A 16,905-nucleotide genomic window follows, 5' to 3' on the forward strand; every position below is an offset into this window, starting at 1 on the left:
TACTGATTGGCTCAGAGAACTCCAAATCTACCATGACTGTTCTTACTATTATGCCTTTTCTCATACTGTTCCTTCTCTGGTTCTTTCATCTAAATCTTAGCAGTCTGTGGTCTACATCCCACCCTGGAACAAAGCCAATTCCAACCCATACTGTTTCTTCTACTTTTGCATTCCTGTACTACTTACTTTACTATATTGCACACATAGCACAGAGATTTTCAAATTTATTGTTCTAAGGATTTGTTTATACTCTTACAAATTATTGAGGACTGCAAAGATCTTTTGCTAATATAAGTTATAGCTATACTGCTTACTGTAGTAGAAATTAAAAACAAAAGTATTTTTAATAATAATTTATTAATTTATTTAAAAATAACCCCATGTCATGTTAACATAAAAACATTTTAATAAAGATAGCTGTATTTTCCAAAACAAGAAAAGATAATGAGAAGTGTTGTGTTGTGTTATATTTTCGCAAATCTCTTTTATGTCTGGCTTAATAGAAGACAGCTGGAATTTCAGTCTATTTTCCATCTATTGTTATATATTGTCTTGATTAAAGTATTTGAAGAAAATCTGGCCTCAAACAGTTTGGGTTGTAACAGGTAAATTATTTTAAAAGCTTTCCGGATAACTCTATATATTTTTTGATCAAGAAGTGCTAGTTTATCAAAGGTAATACTCTGTTACCTTGAAATCCATCACTTCCTCTGCACTTTGAAGGAAATTTTTAACCCATGCATGATTTTGTAGTATGCTTGATTATTTATTTGGAAAATATTGGTTTATTGAGTTATATAAATCTTCTAAGTATTGACACAATGTATTAGGCCATATGAAAAAATAATCAGACTTGTTAAAATCAACACCAATATTATCAGACAAGTATTTCCATGTTGAGAGGGCGTCAAGTCACAGTGGTGAATGTAAGATTTCAAAAGTTCTAGTTTTCTCTTGAAAGCTTAAATTTGATTGCCGTGAACAAATATTGCCAGTCATATTTTTTTTATGTGGCAGGCTCATTTCATTCATTTTTCAAAGATGCTATCAAAAATGCAAGCCTGAACACCCAAACTGACTCAGTGTGTCAGTCATTATTTTATGAAAAAAAGTGGCTAGTTCAACTTGCAACTCAAATCGCTCTGAGGAAAGGAATTGACATATGATGTCTTCACTTTTGACTTCCAGCAGGACATAGATTTCCATTAAAGTGAGTATCAAAGTTCCAAAGGGACTGTCCAACATTCTTTGGATTAGAGAAATTACATCCACATGCATGCAACTGCCCCCGAAGTGGATGATATTGCCTTAGAGACCCTGCTTGGCACAAAATAGCAGTGAGGCACAGCAGAAGACAAAATCACACTGAGCTTAAAACTTTTTCCCTCTCTCACCTCCTAAGTGATGGATATTAGGAAGTGAGAGCAGGCAAAGGAGGAAGGGAATTTTATAGTGTGTGTGTTTTATAAAAATGAGAACATAATTATGATTTAGAAAAGAGGCACAGTAATAGCTAAGTTACAGGACTTTTTTGAGAATTAAATGATTTGATATGTATTAGGAGCTTAGCATAATGTTTGGTTTGTAGTAAGGACTCAATAAAGATTGTTATTCTTACTATCATTAGGAAGAAAGTAGAAAGAGGAAAGGGAGGAGGAAGTTCATTTGTAGCCAAATTGATCTGATCTTATGTAGCACTGGACTATTTAGAGTATAGCAATTTATCCATGGTGAATCTGGGATTTCATGTGGTTTTCATTAGGATCACTGGAGATGGCCACGAATCCATCATTTGATGTCAACTCTGTGTAGAATGATGTTCTTGAGGAGGAGAGTGATCGTGGCATAGTCACCACTATGAAAAAGGCTTAGTCCTTCTATTTAATTAATAAAGTCTCCATCTATTTGGTATATTCCTTCAAAGAAGGACAGTATATCTAATTGCTTTCTTGTGGACACTATCAACAAATCTGTTGACCAATAGTGTCTTTAGAGGCAGGAGATAAGTCACCACCACATCTCTAAAGTGAAACACACACACACACACAAATCCTGATGAATAGAGGGCATAGCTGAGCTTCACCACAGGAGAAGGACCTATTCGAAAGAAAATTCATGGTGGTTAATAGGGTTTTAATATTGTCTTCATCTAAGGAAGGATATATGTAGATTAAGAAAATGTTTAATTTTTTTTATGATTATTGGATTATATAAGAGCTGTCAGCAAAAATGCTTGAAAAAATGTTCTTCCTGATTTTGTTTATGGTTTTACAAAGACTAATCATATTGACTAGGCTAACTTTACCATTGGTGGTTATTTTTTCCTATCTAGCAGTGTTATAATTGGATACATGAGAGTGATTCATATGATCCTGCTTATATGACAGCAAAAGCAGAAAAATAGTACATGAGTACATGTGGTATATAACTTGGCTAGAGAAATGTGTAAATATGGATATAAAATTACAATGGGAGATGAAATTTCCAGTGAGTAAACAATTCTGCATAATATGTACAAGGCCAAGAATGCCATACCCTGCTACATAGATACCTCAGGGGAAGCAGAAATAGACAAATGGACTTGGACACTTGGTTAGATCTCATTTCAGAAATGCAACAGATCTGAAAGAACATGGGCATTGGTATCAAAAAAACCTAATTCTAAAACTTAGCACTGCCTCTTTGTTTTATTAAGTTTTAACAAATTAGGTACTTAAAATCTACTAAAGTGATAGTTTTTCTCATTTATAACAAAAGAACATTAACAATGTCACCCACTATACGATTGCTATGAAAACCAATGTAATAACATATATGACAAACCTAGCAAGATGCATAGTAGGATAAGTTCTCAATAAATGGCAGTTAGATATGGCCAATTAAGAAAAAATCAGTGTCAGCAAGATGACTGACTAAACGAACCTAACACTCCCCCACGGCCCCCCCCCCCCACACACACACACACAAAGGAACACAACAACAAATAAACAACTACATTTCAATTAGAGTATCTGAAGGTGGGCAATCAAGTACAACAGAGGAGAGGCAGAGGACCTGTGGAGCATAGAGACTCACGATGGCCACATAAAAATGAAAATGAAATGCTTTGACTTTACCATCCTATCTCCCCAGTCAGGATCAGCTTGGAACATGAGGGATTCTCTCTGCAGAGAAAAGGTAAGCAGGAGGCCCCCAGCAGCCCCCGCTAAAACTATGGACACCTAATCTTTTTGTTGGAGAACTCTGGAGTCCACGTGGTACCTAAGACCAGTCTAGGGAGCTTCCTAGAGTTCACATAGCTGCATGACTCCAAAGAAGGAGCACATGTTGTGCCCCTTCCCTCACCACAATCTAAGCTGCTACTATACAGCACCATCTTGAGACTAGAGTCTCAAGGACTACTAAAGTGTGTCCCACTCTAGGGCCTAGTAGCCAGTGTGTCTGCTCATCTCTGAAGTTCTGCCACCACTACATTGCACCAACACAAGGTAGTGTGCCACTCCACAACGGAGCAGCTATACATCCCTACACCGTGGGAATAGACTGCCTAAGAAGCTCTCCATCTTCTTCATCCCAGTGGCTGCAGCACCCCAACCTTGGCTACTTGTAACCTAGGCCCAATAAAACACCCATAACTCCAGTGCCTGAGCCCACATGGCACCCTACCTCCCAAGGAACAGGCACCGATGGTGCACAAAACAGCTCAGCATCCCCTCCCCCAGCAGAGAAGCCGCATCCAACCATGGTAAAGCAGCCCCTATGTACCTACAGTGCATGGAGCGGCTCAGTGCCCCTGCGTGCAGCTGAGAGCTTGCAGCCAACCCTCGCAGAACATCCCCCATGCACCCATAACATGTGGACCAGCCTGGTACCCCTGACCCTAGTGAGGAGGATGCACCCAACTCTGCAGAGCAGTTGCACAAACTCCTGGAGCCCCAGCCACTGAAGTATTCATAGGCATTGCTGACATTGACTGTAGCTGAAGAAACAGCACAGAGACTATATTACTGAACCCAGCCGGAACCAAAGCCTATACACACCATACACAACTGAAACTCTAGGATACATCTGCAAGCAAAATATCTTTCTCTACAATAGCTATTCTGTGAAATTGGAAGAGGTGATTATTTCACCAAATGCACAGATGTCAATGCAGGTACACAAGAAATATGAAAAAGCAAAGATACATGACACTATGAAAGAAACACAGTAACTCTCCAGTAATTGACCCCAAAGACACAGAAATTTACAGATTGCCTAGAAAATAATTCAAAATAATTACCTTAAGAAACTTAATGAGATATAAGAGAATATAGATAAAAAACTCAATGAAATTAGGAAAACAATTCATGATCTGAATGAAAAATTCAAGAGATAGATATCAAAAAACAGAAATCTTGGGGCTGAAGACATCAAAGACTAATAAAAAAATACAGTTGAGAACTTCAATAGCAGACTAGATGAAGCAGAAGAAAAAAAATCCAAACTTGAAGATAGGTCTTTTGAAATAACCCAGTCAAGGGAAAAGAAAAAAAAAATGATTGAAAAAGAGCAAGGAAAACCTACAAGGCCTATGAGATACCATTAATTAAAAAAAATTCACATAATGGTAATTACACATGGAGAAGAGGTTAAAAGGACACAGAAAACTTATTTAACAAAATCATAGCTGAAAACTTCCCAAGACTTGATAGAGATATGCACATCCAGATCCATGAAGCTCAGGAACCTCAACTAGATTTAAACCAAAGAGGTCCTCTCTAAGTAACATGGCAATCAGACTGTCAAAAATCAAAGACAAAGAGATAATTCTAAAAGCAGCAACAGAAAAGTGTCAAGTCACGTATTTCTCAGCAGAAACTTTTCAGGCCAGGAGAGACTGGGCTCAGATATTCAAAGTGCTGAAACGGGGGTGGGGGGTTTGAGGTAAAGCTTTTAGCCAAGAATACTATACCCAGCAAATCTATCCTTCAGAAATGAAGAAAAAATAAAGTATTTTCCAGACAAGCAAAACCTGAGGAACTTCAGCACTAGACCAGCCTTATAAGAAATGCTTCAGGGAGTGACTCAACCAGAAGTGAAAGGACATTAATTACTACCACGAAATTGTATAAAAGTATGACTCATTGGTAGAGGTAAACTCATAATAAAATTCAGAATACTCCCTTACTATAATTTAGGTGGTGTATAGTTTTTCAAACCTTTAGTATGAAAGCTAAAATTTTAAATGTTTGTATGTTCATTGTAGCACTTTTTACAATAGCAAAGACATGGAATCAACCCAAATGCTCATCAATGATAGAGTAGATACAGATAATGTGGTACACAGACACCATGGAATACTATACAGCCATAAAAGGAACGAGATCATGTCCTTTGTAGGGACATAGATGGAAGTGGCAGCTGTTATCCTCAGCAAACTAACACAGGAACAGAAAACCAAACACCACATGCTCTCATTTATAAGTGGGAGCTGAACAATGAGAACACATGGACACATAGTGTGGAAATACACACACTGGGGCCTGTGGGGGTGTGGAAGGAGAGCAACAGAAAAAAATAGCTAATGGACACTGGAGTTCATACCTAGGTGATGGGTTGATCTGTGCAGAAAACCACTTTAGGTTTGGCTGTGTCCTCACCCAAATCTCATCTTGAATTGTAGCTCTCGTAATTCCCAAATGTTGTGGGAGGGACCCCGTGGGAGTTAATTGAATCATGGTGGTGGTTTCCCCGATACTGTTCTCTTGGTAGTGAATAAGTCTCATGAGATCTGGTGGTTTTATAAGAGGTTTCCCCTTTCGCTTGGCTCTCATTCTCTCATCTGCTACCACGTAAGACGCGCCTTTCGCCTTCTGCCATGATTGTGAGGCCTCCCCAGCCACATGGAACTGTGAGTCCATGAAACTTCTTTTTCTTTATAAATTACCCAGTCTTGGGTATGTCTTTATTAACAGCATGAAAATGGACTACTACAACCACCATGGCACACTTTTACCTACGTAACAAACCTGCACATTCTGCACATGTACCCTGGAACTTAAAAGTTGAAGGGGGAAGAAAAGGACTCACCACTAGAGAACATCAGAATCTGTATTTGAAGCCAGGCTCCTCTAATTTCAGAGTGCCCACTAATTATTGCTGGATATTTTCTCTTAGTTCCATCAGCCCTTTGAAAATAATTCTCTAGTAGGACAAAATACATAGTTTCAAAGTAATTATTCTATTTTCTTAATGTCTCTTCCAAGAAATTGTGAGCTCTTTAAGGGCAAAGCCAATGTTCAATGTTGATTTAATAAATTAATGATGACTTGTTACTGAAGCCCTCAGAATGATTCAGGGTTTAGGAACTGAGTCTACAAGTTAGCATTAACTGAAGTACAGACTGGGAATGAGTTGCGGGGGGAGGGATTTGTAAGTGGGCAGATAAGCTTCAGGGAGCCAAGAAAACAGGGGAAGTAAGGCCGTCTTCTGCAGGCTGTCTCCAAGCCAAATTGTCCAGGAATAAATCTTATCTTTGAATTTTTGCCTACATTTCTGTGCTCCCATCTTACTGTTCTCTTCTCAGGTGGGCTGAGTTCTTTAAAAGGAAAACATTATTAATGGGAACAAAAACAATTCAACAATAAGTTGTTAAGAAATATACGATATGAAAAGATATACATAAAGGCAGAAAATTACAAATTGCAGGGGGGAGTGTAAAAGTCTAGAATATTTGTATGCAACCAATGTAAAGTTATCACCTTAACATAGTCTTTCATAACTATAAGGTTTTTTTTTTTTTTTAATCCCCAAGGTACCAACAAAGAAAAAACAATAGAACAGAGACACAAATTAGAAAGGAAAGGGAATCAAAACTTATCATTACAGAAAACCATCAAGCCACAAAGGTAAACAAGAGAGGAAAAAATCAACAAGAGATCTACAAAATAACCAGAAAACAATTAGCAGAATGGTGGGAATAAGTCCTTACCTATGAAAAATAACTTTGAATATTTTTTATTAAATTATTCAATTAAAAAATAAGATCCAACTATGTGCTGCAAAGAAGACATCAAGACATTCATTCTATCTGTAAGGACATACATAGACTGAAAATAAAAAGATGGAAAATGATTTCCCATGTAAACAGAAATTTTAAAAAGCAGGAGTAGCTATACCTATGTCAGATAAATATAGGCATTAAGTAAAAAACTGTAAAAGAATCAAAGATGGTCATTATATAATGATAAAGGAGTCATTTCAGCAAGAGGGTATAATAATTGTAAATACATATGCACTCAACACCAGAGCACCTAAATATATAAATCAAATAATATTCTATCTAAAAGAGGTGATAGACTGCAACACAAGAATTGTAGGGTACTTAGAATTCCACTTTCAGCAATGGACAGATCATCCAGACAGATCCATCAAAGAAACATGAGATTTAAAACGCACTCTAGATCAAATGAATCTAACAGAGATTTGCAGAACATTTCCACCCAACAGCTGCAGTATACACATCCTTTTCATCAGCATATGTAACTTTCTCCAGGAGATCATATTTTAGCTCACAAAAGAAGTCTCAACAAATTTTTAAAAATTGAAATTATATCAAGTATTTTTTTTACCACAATGAAATAAAACTAGAAAACAATAACAGGAGGAACTCTGGAAACTATACAAAGACATAGAAATTAAACAACATGCTCCTCAACAACAAATGGGTCAATAAATAAAGTAATTTTAAAGTAAATTTTATATATTCTTGAGATAAATGAAAATGGGAATGCAAACATACCAAAATCAATGAGATACAGGAAAAGCAATTCTAAAAGTGAAGTTTATAGCAAGAAAAACTTACATCAAAAGATTAGAAATGTCCTAAATAAATAATCTAATATTGCACCTCAAGAAATTAGACAAACATGAACAGGCCAGGCACAATGGTTTATGCCTATAATCCCAGTGCTGTAAAAGGCCAAGGCAGAAGGATCACTCGAAGCCAGAAGTTTCAAACCAGCTTAGGCAAAAGGTGAGACTGTGTCTCTACAAAAAAACAAAAAAATTAAACAAGTGTGGGGGTATGCACCTGTAGTCTTAGCTACTCAGGAGACTGAGGTAGGAGGATCAATTGAACCCAGGAGTTTGAGGCTATTATTGCCACACCGCACTCCAGCCTGTGTGACAGAGCAAAACTGTGTTTCAAAATTAAAAAAAAAAAAAAGTAGAAACAAAGAAATAATGAAGATCAGAACAGAAATACAAATATAGACATAAAAAATGCAAAGATCAGCCAAACAAGGGTTGGTTTTTCTAAAATATAAACAAAATTGACAAATCTTTAAGCCAGACTAAGCAAAAACAGACAAAATTTAAATATATAAAATCAGAGATGATAAAGGAGACATTACAACTAATACCACAGAAATATTTAAAATAACAGACTATTATAAATAACTATAGGCCAATGAAAAAAAAAAAAAACAGAAAAAATGGTTAAATTCCTGGACACATACAATCTTACAAATTGAATTATAAGAAATAGAAAATCTGAACAGACCAGTACTGAATAGTGAGATTAAATCAATAATAAAATGTCTCCCAAAAAAGAAAAGCCTAGGACTGGAAGGAGTCACTGATGAATTCTAACAAACATTTAAAGAACTAATAACAATCATTCTAAAACTCCCCAAAATTAAAGAGGGAACTCTTCCAGATTAATTCTATAAGGCTCTACAAAAAAAAAAAAAAAAAAAAAAAAAAAAAGGGAAAACTATAGGCTAATGGCCCTGATGAACATAGATGTAAAAATCAACAAATACTAGCAAGCTGAATTTAACAGTTCATTTAAAAAATTATTTGGGGAGGGGAGGTCAAGATAGCAGACTAGAAGCAGCTCATGTGTATGGTTCTTGCGGAGAGAAAACAAAAGGGCTAGTAGTCATTGACCCTATATGCCAGTCATTTGAGAAACCATATCAGGATCCATCGAGGCAGCAGAAGAACACAGAACAGAGAGGACCGAAGCTGGCACTGTCCTGTTTTGGCCCAGCATGGAGCCAGGAGAATATCTCCAAAAGCAAAAGGGAGGGTGAGTGAGAGCCCAATTGAGGAATTCACACTCTCCACAGGAACCTATGCACACCGAGAACAGGAAAATGCCCCTGGCCTCACTGTATGCCTTCACTACACTTCTAGATTGAGGCAGAGAGCCTCCCAGACATTTTCCAAGGGCAACTCTTGAATCCAAGGGGACCTCTACAAGCCTTGGGCCCTGGAGTAGACCAGCACAGATACCATAGCCCCAATAGAGGCCACAGTTGCAGTGCCTGGGAGCAGTAAGATTGCTCCACAACCCCTCACCAGGTGGTGCTCAGTACCATGTTGTGGCCCAGCAGTCCCACTTCTGTGTAAACTCAGCCAGAAGGTGCAGCCTCTTGTCCCAGGAAACACCTAGATAGCAGGGTGGGTGATCCCACCCTCACCCACCCTCACCCACCACTGGTAGCCAGGCAGGCAACACGTGCTAGAGCTTCTGGCCCAGTGGTCCTGCTTCTGTGTGAACTCAGCCAGAGGATGCAGCCTCTTGTTGTCCTAGGAAGCATCCAGATGGAAGGGCAAGTGTTCCAACCCATTCCCACCACTGGTAGCCAGGCAGGCAATGCCTGCTAGAGTTTCCAGCCCAGCAGTCTTGTTTCTCTGGGGCCTCAGCTTATGTGTATAGCCTCCTGTTTTCCCAGTAAGCATCTAGATTGCAGGGCAGGCTACCTCACTGCCCCAACCACACACTGGTAGTCAGGCAGGCAACTCCTACTTAAGCTTCCAGCCCAGCAATCCCACTTCTGCCTGAACTCAGCCAGCAGGAGCAGCCTACTGTTGTCCTGGGAAATACCCAGCAGGGAAGGTAACCCCACTGTATTAGTCTGTTCTCACAGTGCTATGAAGAAATACCCAAGACTGGGTAATTTATGAAGGAAAGAGGTTTAATTGACTCACAGTTTTGCATTGCTGGGGAGGCCTCAGGAAATTTACAATCATGGCAGAAGGCAAAGGAGAAGCAGGCACCTACTTTACAGGGTGGCAGGATGAAATGAGTGCAAGCAGGGGAAATGCCAGACACTTATAAAACCATCAGATCTCATGAGACTCATTCACTATCACAGGAACAGCACCGAGGAAACCACCCCATGATCCAATTACCTCCGCCTGGTCCCACCCTTGACATGTGGGGATTATGGTGTAGCAGGATGAGTCACAGACAAAACTCCTCAGACACCGAGTTAAAGAAGGAAGGGGTTTATTCAGCCGGGAGCATTGGCAAGACTCCTGTCTCAAGAGCTGAGCTCCCCGATTGAGCAATTCCTGTCCCTTTTAAGGGCTCACAACTCTAAATGGGTCTGTGTTAGAGGCTCATGATTGATTGAGCAAGGAGGGGTATATGACTGGGGGCTGCATGCAGCGGTAATCAGAACCAAACAGAACAGGACAGGGCTTTTCACAGTGCTTTTCCATACAATGTCTGGAATCTTTAGATAACATAACTGATTAGATCAGGGGTCGATCTTTAACTACCAGACCCAGGGCACGGTGCTGAGCTGTCTGCCTGTGGATTTCATTTCTGCCTTTTAGTTTTTACTTCTTCTTTCTTTGGAGGCAGAAATTGGGCATAAGACAATATGAGGGGTGGTCTCCTCCCTTAATGGGGATTATAATTCAAGGTGAGATTTGGTTGGGGACACAGAGCCAAACCATATCATTCTGTCCCGGACTCTCTTAACTCTCATGTCTTTTCACATTTCAAAACCAATCATGCCTTCCCCAAAGTCCCCCAAAGTCTTAACCATTTCAGCATTAATAAAAAGTCCACAGTCCAAAGTCTCATCTGAGACAAGGCAAGTCCCTTCAGCCTATGAGCCTGTAAAATCAAAAGCAAGTTAGTTACTTTGTAGATACAATGAGGGTACAGGTATTGGGTAAATACAGCTGTTCAAATGGGAGAAACTGGCCAAAACCAAGGGGCTACAGGCCCTATGCAAGTCCAAAACCTAACAGGGCAGTCATTAAACCTTAAAGTTCCAAAATGATTTCCTTTGACTCCATGTTTCAAATCCAGATCATGCTGATGTAAGAGGGGTGTTCCCATGGCCTTGGGCAGCTCTGCCCCTGTAGCTTTGCAGGGTATAACCTCTGCCTGTTACTCAGTTCCAAAGTCATTTCCACATTTTCAGGTATCTTTATATCAGCACCCTACTACTTTGGTATCAATTTACTGTATTAGTACATTTGTACCCTGCTATGAAGAAATACCTGAGACTAGGTAATTTATAAAGCAAAGAGGTTTAATTGACTCACATTTCCACATTGCTGGGGAGGCCTCAGGAAACTTACAATCGTTGTGGAAGGCAAGGGAGAAGTGGGTGCCTTCTTTATAGGGTGGCAGGAAGGAGTGAGTGCAAGCAGGAGAAATGTCAGACACTTATAAAACCATCAGATCTCATGAGACTCACTCACTATCGTGAGAACGGCATGAGAACCGCCACCTCGTCCCACACTTGACACATGGGGATTATGCAGATTACAATTTGAGGTGAGATTTGGGCGGCAACACAGAGCCAAACCATATTACCCACTCACCCTCATTGCTGGTCACCAGGCAAGAAATGGCAGCTAGAGCTTCTAGCCCAGTGTTCCTGCTTCTTTGTGAACTCAGCCAGTGGGTACAGTCTCCTGTTGTTCTGAGAAACACCCAGATGGCAGAGTGGGTGACTCCACCCACCCCCAACTGTCACAAGCAGGTGAACAATACTTGTTAGAACTTCCAAACCAGCAGTCCTCCTTCTGCCTAAATTTGCTGAGGGCCATAGCTTCTTGTTGCCCAGGAAACACCTGGAAGACAGGATGGGAAACTCCACCAACCCCTGTTTCTCAAATCCAGACAAGCCACACTGGTTAGAATTCTACCCAGCAGTCCTGCTCCTGCCTGAAGTCTGCAAGCAAGTGTAACCATATGTTGCTATGGAAAGCACACAGACAACAGATTAGGGCAGATCCGGCAAAAATATGGCCTATCTGCCACCTTCAGCCCCTGTTTGAGGGAGTCCCACGGACCAGAACCCCATGCATAAAAGTAATGTGGGCACAGAAACAATAATCGGAAGGGTTCCTTCAAGACCCAGGAGCAAACTAGAATTGAAGCCCGGTAACTCACCCCACCTCACACCACAATCAAACCTCAAAGGGCATCAAAGAAGATAAAAGCAAAAATAGCCATCCAAAAAACAGCAGCTTCAAAGATTGAAGGAACTTCAGCCAACACAGATGAGAAAGAACCCACACAAGAATTCTGGCAACTCAAAAAGCTAGAGTGACTTTTTGCCTCCAAAAGACTGCACTAGCTCCCTATCAATGCTTCTTAACCAGGCTGAAATGGCAGAAATAAAATACAGATTATGGGTAGAATGAAGATCATTGACATGCAGAAGAAAGTTTAAACTCAATCCAAGGAATCTAAAGAATACAGTAAAATGATACAGGAGAGAAAAGACAAAATGGTCATTTTAAGAAAGAACCAAACTAAACTGACAGAGCTGAAAACTTGCTTCAAGAATTTCATAATACAATTGAAAATGTTAATAGTAGAATTGACCAAGCTAATGAAAAAAATCTCAGAAGTCAAAGACCAGTTCTGCAAAATAACACAGACAATAATAAATAAATAACAATAAAGAAGAATGAACAAAATCTCCAAGAAATATGTGATAATGTAAAGAGACCAAATCTATGACTCATTGGTGTCCCTGAAAGAGAGGGAGAGAAAGCAAGCAACATGGAAAACACATTTGAGAATATCATCCATGAAAATTTCTTCAACCAAGCTAAAGAGTCCAACATTCAAATCAAGTAAATGCAGAGAATGTCTGTAATATACTATACAAGACAACCACAACCAAGGCACATAGTTACCAAATTTTCCAAGGCTGAAATGAAAGAAAAAATGATAAAGGCAGCTAGAAAGAAGGGGCATATCACCTATAAGGGGTATAAGCCCATTAAACTTACAGCAGACACTGGTAGAAACCTTACAATCCAGGAGAAATTGAGGGCCTATATCCAGCATTCTTAGAGAAAAGAAATCCCAACAGAGAATTTTATATCCAGCCAAATGAAGCTTCATAAGGGAAGAAGAAATAAGATCTTTTTCAGATAAGCAAATGCTAAGGAAATTCATTACCACTACATCTACCTTAAAAGAGATCCTTAAAGGAATGCTCAATATGGACAGGAAAGACCATTATTGGGGTCACCACAATAACACACACACCTACATAGACTATTCACACTATAAAATAATCACATAATCAAGTCTACATAGTAACCAGCAAGAAACATGATGACAGGATCAAACCTGCACATATCAATATTAACCTTGAATATAAGAGAGCTAAATGCCCCAAATTAAAAGGGCCAGAGTGGCAAGATGAATAAAGAAGCAATACCCAACTGTATGCTATCCACAAGAGAACCATCTCACAGGCAATGACATGTGTAAGCTCAAAGAAAAATAATGGAGAAAAAATGTACTAAGCAAGTGGAAAACAGCAAAAAGCAGGGATTGCTAATCTCATTTCAGTCAAAATAGACTTTAAACCAACAACAATCAAAAGAGACAATAAAGGGCATTACATAATGGTAATAGGTTGAGTTCTATGAGACCTTATAGTCCTAAATTTACCTGTACCCTATACAGGAGCACCTAGATTCATAAAGCAAGTTATTAGACCTCTGAAGAGACTTAGATAACCACAAAATAATAGTGGGAGACTACAACACCCTCACTGACAGTATTAAACAGACCACTGCAGCAGAAAACTAACAAAGATATTCAGAACATGAATTTGATATTGGACTAAATGGTCCTAACAGATATCTACAGAAATCTCCACCCTACACTAACAGAATGTACATTCTTCTCATCTGCACATCTCACATACTCTAAAATTGACCACACAACCATTCATAAAAGAATCCTCAACGCATTTGAACAAACCAAAATTATACAAAACACATTATCAGACCACAGCAAAATAAAAATAGAAATCAATACTAAGAACATTGCTCAAAACCATACTATTGCATGGAAATTAAACCACCTGCTCCTGAATGACTTTTGGGTAAATAATAAAATTAAGGCAGAAGTTGAGAATTTATTTGAAGCTGATGGCAACAAAGATGCAACATACCAAAATCTCTGGGACACAGTTAAAGCAGTTTTGGATGGAAGTTTATAGCACTAATGCCTGCATCAAAAAGTTAAAAAGATCTCAAATTAACAACCTAACATCACACCTAGAGGAAGTACAGAAACAAGAGCAAACCAACCCCAAAGCTAGCAGAAGCGAAGAAATAACCAAAATCAGAGCTAAACTGGAGGAAATTGAGACGTGAAAAACCATACAAAAGATCAGCAAATATACAGGTTGGTTCTTTGAAAGAATATAATAAGATTGATAGACTACTAGCTAGACTAATAAAGAAAAAAAAGAGAAGATCCAAATAAACAAGTAGAAATGACAACTTGGGACATTACCATAGACCTCACTGAAATAAAAAAAAAAAGAAAAGAAAGAACCCTCGGAGACTGCTATGAACACCTCTGTGTGCAAAAACTAGAAAAACCAGAAGAAATAGATACATTCTTGGAAACATACAACCTCTCAAGATTGAACCAGGAAGAAATCGAATTCCTGAATGACTAATAATGAATTCCAAAACTGAATCAGTAAGAAAAAGCCCTACTAACCAGAAAAAGCCCAGGACCAGAGAGATTCACAGCCAGATTCTACCAGACATATATAAAGAATAGCTGGTACCATTCCTACTGAAACTAGTCCAACAAATGGAGAAGGAGGGACTCCTCCCTAACACATTCCATGAGGCCAGCATCATCCTGATACTAAACCCTGGCAAAACACAATGAACAAAGAAAACTACAGGCAAGTATCTTTGATAAATACCGACACAGATCCTCAACAAAATAGTAGCAAACCAAATCAAGCAGCACATCAAAGGGCTAATCCACTGTGATCAGCAGGCTTTAACCCTGAGATGTAAGGTTGGTTCAACATATGCAGATCAACAAATGTGAGTCACCACATGGACAGAACTAAAAATAAAAACCACATGATCATCTCAGTAGATGCAGAAAAAGCATTCAATAAAATTCAACATTCGTTCATATTAAAAGCCTTCACCAAATTAAGCATCAAAGGAACATACCTCAAACTAACAAGAGAGATCTGTGACAAACACAGCCAATATCATAGTGCATAAGCAAAAGCTGGAAACATTCCCATTGGGAACCAGAATAAGACAAGAATGCCCACTGTCACCATTCTTAGTCAACATAGTAGTAGAAGTTTTAGCCAGAGCAATTAGTTAAGAGACAGAAATTTAAAAAAAAAAAAAACATGCAAATAGAGAGAGAGGAAGGCAAACTATCTCTGTTTGCAGACAATACGATTATATGCCTAGAAAACCCCATAGTCTCTACCCCAGAGCTCATAGCTCTAATAAACAACATCAACAAATTTTCAGGATACAAAATCATATACAAAAATCAGTAGCATTTCTATACACCGATAAATTTCAAGCTGAGTGCCAAACCAAGAATGCAACCTCACTGGCAATAGCCACACACACACAAAAAAACCCTAAGAACAAACCTAACCAGGGAGATGAAATATCTCTACAAAGAAAACTGCAAACACCGCTGATAGAAATCAGAGATGGCATAACAAATGGAGGAACATTTCCTGCTCATGGATTGGAAGAGTTAATATCATTAAGATGGCCAAACCTCCCAAAGCAATCTGCAGATTCAATGCTATTCCAATCAAATTACCAACTTCATTTATCACAGAAGTGGAAAAAAACTATTCTAAAATTCATATGGAACAAAAAGGGAGCCTGAATAGCCAAAGCAATAGTAAGAAAATGAACAAAGCTAGAGGTGTCACATAACCTGACTTTAAACCACTGTAAGGTTACAGTAACCCAAACAGTATGATCCTGGAACAAAAACAGACATATAGACCAATGAAACAGAATAGAGAACCCAGAGGTAAAGCCAGATACCTATAGCCACGTGATCTTTAACAAAATTGACACAAATAAGCAATGGATAAAGGATGGTGCTGAGATAGCTGGCTGGCCATTGCGGAAGAATGAAACTGGACTCTTATCTTCCACCATATACAAAATTAGCTCAAGATGGATTAAAGATTTAAATATAAGACCTTAAACTATAAGAATCCTGGAAGAAAACCTAGGAAACACCACTCTGGCATCAGCCTTGGGAAAGAATATATGACTAAGTTCATAAAAGCAATTACAACAAAAACAAAAATTGAAAAGTGGGATCTAATTAAACTGAAGAGCTTCTGTACAGGAAAGAAAACTATCAAAAGAGTAAACAGACAACCTACAAAATGATACAAAATAGTCTCTGTGCATCTGACAAAGGTCTAATATCCCGAATCCATAAGAAACTCAAACAATTGAACAAGTAAAATACAAATAACCCCATTAAAAAGTGCACAAAAGACCTTAACAGACACTTCTCAAAAGAATACAAACAGCCAATAACATGAAAAAATGCTTAACATCAGTAATCATCAGAAAAATGCAAATCAAAACCACAATGAGATACCATCTCACACCAGTTAGAATGGCTATTACAAAAAAAGGTCAAAAAACAACAGATGATGGTGAGGCTTCAAAGAAAAGAGAATGCTTATACACTGTTGGTGAGAATGTAAATTAGCTTGGCCACTGTATAAAGCAGTTTTGAGATGTCTCAAAGAACTTAAAACAGCTACCATTTGACCTAGCAATCCCATTACTGGGTATATGTCCAATATA

At 38.6% G+C, this 16,905-nt stretch overlaps 2 protein-coding genes across 6 annotated transcripts in view; one reads left to right on the top strand and one right to left on the bottom strand.

Annotated features, from left to right (window-relative positions):
- Positions 1-16,905, bottom strand: part of FAM227B (family with sequence similarity 227 member B) — a 521,377-nt gene that overhangs the window by 415,390 nt on the left and 89,082 nt on the right. Inside the window, exon 1 of one of the 5 annotated variants that reach the window (XM_073012158.1) lies at positions 9,982-10,170. The exons of the other annotated variants lie outside the window; for them this stretch is intronic. The gene's annotated coding sequence lies outside the window, so the exon portion shown is untranslated. Of the gene's footprint in view, positions 1-9,981; positions 10,171-16,905 lie in introns of those variants that run through there. 5 annotated transcript variants of the gene reach the window in all.
- The window catches only part of DTWD1 (DTW domain containing 1), a 179,812-nt gene that overhangs the window by 111,052 nt on the left and 51,855 nt on the right, over positions 1-16,905 (top strand). The window lies entirely within an intron of this gene.

This window comes from Chlorocebus sabaeus, chromosome 26, assembly GCF_047675955.1.
Source record: "Chlorocebus sabaeus isolate Y175 chromosome 26, mChlSab1.0.hap1, whole genome shotgun sequence".
NCBI lineage: Eukaryota > Metazoa > Chordata > Mammalia > Primates > Cercopithecidae > Chlorocebus > Chlorocebus sabaeus.